The sequence below is a fragment of the Mustela nigripes genome, chromosome 8 (genome assembly GCF_022355385.1).
Source record: "Mustela nigripes isolate SB6536 chromosome 8, MUSNIG.SB6536, whole genome shotgun sequence".
NCBI lineage: Eukaryota > Metazoa > Chordata > Mammalia > Carnivora > Mustelidae > Mustela > Mustela nigripes.
In genome coordinates this window covers 50,413,046-50,418,069 of record NC_081564.1, presented here as the reverse complement: position 1 = coordinate 50,418,069, position 5,024 = coordinate 50,413,046, and the positions used below count along the sequence as shown (strand labels likewise).

The 5,024-nt window shown below is 43.5% G+C and overlaps 1 pseudogene; it reads left to right on the top strand.

Moving 5' to 3' along the window:
- The first annotated feature begins 255 nt into the window (after positions 1-255).
- Positions 256-3,537, top strand: LOC132022993 (coatomer subunit gamma-1-like; annotated as a pseudogene).
- The last annotated feature ends 1,487 nt before the right edge of the window (positions 3,538-5,024 follow it).

Sequence of the window (5,024 nt, the reverse complement as noted above, 5' to 3'; positions counted from 1 at the left end):
TCTTTCTTTTTTCTTTTCTTTTCTTTTCTTTTCTTTTCTTTTCTTTTCTTTTCTTTTCTTTTCTGTGTGTGTGTTGTTGATGTTATCATTGTTGTTGTTGCTGTTGTTGAAAGTTTATACTAAGAGAATGTTAACGTGCAGGGTGATATGGCCACAGGGAGATGGCCTGTGTGGAACCTCAGCCAGACCACTGATGCTCACTGCAGCTGTCTAACAAAGTGCTATTACTCTTGTCGGCACCTGGCCGCCACCACCATGCTGCAGCAGTTCAACAAGAGAAACAAGGAAGCAGGTGGAGGCTCCAACCCATCCCAGCATCTTGAGAAGAGCACAGTACTCCAGGAGGTCCATGTGTTTATTGACACTCTGGTTAGCCCTTCAAAATTTGCCTACATCCTCACCAAGATCCTTTACTTCATAAACCAGGGGGAACACCTAGGGACCACTGATGTGACCAGGGACTTCTTTGCCATGACTGAGCTCTTTCAGTTCAATGATCCCATACTCCATTGGATGTACTACTTAGTCATCAGGGAGATATCTTGCATTGATGAGGATGACATTATCATCACCAGAAGCCTGACAAAGGACATGACCAGGGAAGAAGACAGCCAAAAGGTCTGGCTCTGCATGCCCTTTGCCAGATAAGTGATAGCACCATGCTGCAGGCTATTGAGTGCTACACGAAGCAGGCCATCATGGCCAAGGTGCCCAGTGTCTCCATCACTTCCCTGGTATCCTCCCTGCACCTGCTGGAGTGCAGCTTTGATAAGATCAAGCTCTGGGTGAATGAGACCGAGTAGGTGGCATCCAGTGATAACCCCATGGCCCAGTACTATGTGCTGGGGTTCCTCTACCCTGTACATAAGAATGACCACCTGGCTGTCAATAAGCTGATTATCAAGTTCACCCAGCATAATCTCAAGTCTCCCTTTGCCTACTGCATGATGATCCAGGTGGCTGCAAGCAGTTGGAGGAGGAGATTGGCAGTCATGACAGCCCACTGTTTGACGTCACTGTTAGCTTCTTGCCAACAAGTGCAAGATGATGGTGTACAAAGTTGTCTCATACATAGTGAATCTGCCAGGCTGCAGTGTCAAAAGCTGGCCCCAGCTCCGTCAATGCTCCAGCTCTTCTGCAGTTCACCCAAGGTCACTGCTGTGCACACCCTCAATAAAGTGGTCCTGGAGAATCTGTCAGCAGTGATGGCCTGCAGTCTGGACCTGGAGAAGCTGGTTGCATATTTGAATGAGACTGAGAACAAATCTGCCTCATGAAGCAGATCTCATCCTTCATGTCGGAGATCTTGGATGAGTTCAAGGTGGTGGTGGTCCAGACTGCCATGTGTCAGAAGTATCCTCTGTGGTCATGAACTTCCTATTCATCATGCTGTGAGAAGATGGTGGTTTTGAATATGAGTAGGCCATCATAGACTGCATTATCAGAATCACTGAGAAGAACTCAGAGAACAAGGAGATCAGGCTTCAGAACCTATGTGAGTTCATCGAGGACTTCAAGTTCACCATGCTGGGCACCCATGTCCTGAATCTCCTGAGCCAGGAGCGACCCCAGACCAACAACCCCTCCACATACATGCTTCGTGTATGACTGCTTGGTCCTGAAGCATGAGGAGGTCAAGGCAGGTGCTGTGAGTGTTCTGCCCAAATTTGGAGCCCAGAAAGAAGAGATGTCACTAAGTATCCTGACGTTGCTGAAGAGATGTGTGATGAATGATGACAGTGAAGTAAGGGACCAAGCTTCCCACTATCTCAATATCCTGGAGCAGAAGGAGAAGGCCCTCAATTCAGTCTATATCCTAAATGGTCTGACTGTTTCCATCACTGGTCTGGAGAGAGCTCTGAAGCAGTGTACCCTAGAGCCATCCAAAAAAACCTTTTAGCCTCCAGTCTGTTCCCCTGGCCACCATGCCAATGGCAGATCAGAGAACCAAAAGCACCCTCATCATAGCTGCCAAGCAGCCTGAGAAAGTAGCAGCCACCTGGCAAGGGATCTTCCAGGAGCAACTAACAAAAGTACCAGAGTTCCATGGGTGGGTTCCCCTCTTCAAGTCCTTGCTGTTACCCTCACTGAGTCAGAGACAGAGTATGTTACCATAGCACCAAACACACATGGAGTTCCAGTTTAATTGCACAAACACACTCAATGAACAGACTTTGGAGAATGGTACAGCGCAGGTGGAGCCCATTGAAGCCTGCAAAGTGCTCTGTTACATGGATGCCCAAAGCTTACCCTACAACCAGCCTGGGACCTGTTGCACACTGGTGGCACGGTCCAAGGAAGACCCCACAGCTGCATCTTGCACATTCAGCTGCATAATGAAGTTCACTGTCAGGACTGTGACCCCACCATTGGCGAGACTTGTGATGAGGGCTATGAAGATGAATATGTGCTGGAAGATCTGGGATTCATCATGGCTGACTGCATCTGAAAGGTCATGAAGTTGAACTTTGAAACAGTCTGGGTTGAGGTAGGGAATGAGTTTGAGAAGGAGGAAACATTCACCTAGTCTACCCTCAAGACACTTGAAGAGACTGTGGGCAATATGGTGAAATTCCTGGGAATGTCCCCTTATGGAGCCCAAAGTTCCAGGTAACAAGAACACCCACACATTCCTCCTGGCTGGTGTGTTCCAGGATGGTCACAGCATCTTTGTGTTCTCCCAACTGCTGCTTTTGGATTCAGTAAGAAAGCAGATGACAGCAAGAAGTTCGGAGGATGCAATGCAAGTTGGTGCAGCCTCTTTGGAGAACAGTGTGGAGATTCCTCAAGAAATTAAAAATAGAACTTCCCTATGACCCTGCAATTGCACTCCTGGGTATTTACCCCAAGGATACAGATGTCGTGAAAAGAAGGGCTATCTTTACCCCAATGTTTATAGCAGCTATGGCCACGATCACCAAACTGTGGAAAGAACAAAGATGCCCTTCAGTGGACGAATGGATAAGGAAAATGTGGTTCATATACACTATGGAGTATTATGCCTCCATCAGAAAGGATGAATACCCAACTTTTGTAGCAGCATGGACGGGACTGGAAGAGATTATGCTGAGTGAAATAAGTCTAGGAGAGAGAGTCAATTATCATATGGTTTCACTTATTTGTGGAGCATAACAAATAGCATGGAGGACAAGGGGAGTTAGAGAGGAGAAGAGAGTTGGGGGAAATTGGAAGGGGAGGTGAATCATGAGAGACTATGGACTCTGAAAAACAATCTGATGGGATTGAAGTGGTGGGGGGGTGGGAGGTTGGGGTACCAGGTGGTGGGTATTATAGAGGGTGCGGATTGCATGGAGCACTGGGTGTGGTGCAAAAATAATGAATGCTGTTTTGCTGAAAATAAATAAAAAATAAATTAAAAAATAAAAAAGAAGAAGTTCAGAGGAGAAGCCAGCAGACATCATCTTGGCTTCTGTGGTTAAGAGGCCAGACTGCATGGGCCCTATTCTTACCCTTACCCCTCTAACACTAGGCAGAAGTCACACCTTCCTTCTGAACCCAGTGGAAACTTCTTCCTAAGCCTCAGCATTCAAAAACAGCAATCACTAAATAATAATAATAATAACAATAAAATTAAAAAAGTAAAAATTAAAATTTGTTTAACCCCTGCCCCAGGACTTTTAAGGAGTAACTTTTTTTTTCCCCTTTTTTTCAATGGGGGATGATTTTAGCTTGTCCTAGTACCTGCTGCCCTGCTTGTTAGGGAGGGGACATCCAAATGAATAGAAAACTCTCACCTCCTCTTGAATTTATTACCAAGGAAATAATCTTATCCTTATAAATAAACCAGTACATTGTTTTAAAATAAATAAATAAATGAAGAATGTTAAGAAATTGTAGGAATAAATACACACGGACATTTGGGATTTTACAAAAGGGCCAACTTGTCAGAATTTGTGTTAATGAAGCTAAAGCAAGGCCTCCTCACAGAGATGAATGTTAGCGATAATTCTGGAACTTTGTGGCTTGACATACCTTTTCTTTTAACATCGTCCCCAGGATTCTGAGATGTCCCACAGAGAACTCGTGGTTAGGCACTGGAGGCATTTGAGCTTGTTTCTCAGGTCAGGAATCTTACAACTGACACATTTCCTTGTGGTGATGGTATTGGAATAATTTGCAAAGCAAGGTCCCTAGGAAAAAACAGAGCAAAAACAAAATAATGGAGAAAACCCTTATTTTTGAGAAAACAGGTGCAGCCAAATGTATAGGTTCAATTATTTTGGTGGAATCCAACCACCACTTTGGGGCTGATGCAGAAAGGAAAGTTCCTACAGAAAATATCTGGGTCAAATCCCTTATCCCTGGGGACAACTGGCAAGTCTCCATGGCTTTTACCTCAAAGCCCCCAGTCACCTGTGAAAATGCTTAGCCTCATGATTTTAGGATCTCAAAATAGGAAATGCCGCCACGAAAAATAATTAGAAACTTTAATATATAAAGTATAACTCTGGTTATAACATATGACACTTGTTTTTTATTTTGTCTTTTCTACTTCCCAATAAAACACATTTTATATACAATGTGGCTATTTCCAGCAAAATTCTTTTTATGGTACACTGTAACTATAAAGTGAATGTAGGAGTCACTAATGTGCATTCTATTTTATAATTCTGAAATTCAATACTGAAGCCAGCCTGTATCAGCCTTGAGTACTCATGTACATCCAGACAATGAAATAGTATTCAGAGCTAAAAAGAAATGAGCTATCAAGCCATGAAAAGATGTAGAGGAACATTTAATACATATTACTAAGTGAAAAAAAAAAAGCCAATCTGAAAAGGCTACTTACTGTATCATTCCAACTATATGACACTCTGGACTATATGACTTTCCAATAAAAGTAAAATCAGGGAGTTTGGGGTTGGGAGAGAGAGTTGAGTAAGCAGAGTACAGAGAAATTTTAGGGCAATGAAACTGTTCTGTGAAATATTATAATGGTAATTCTTTGTCAAATCCCATAGAATGGACAATACTGAGAGTGAATCCTAATATAAATATAATAC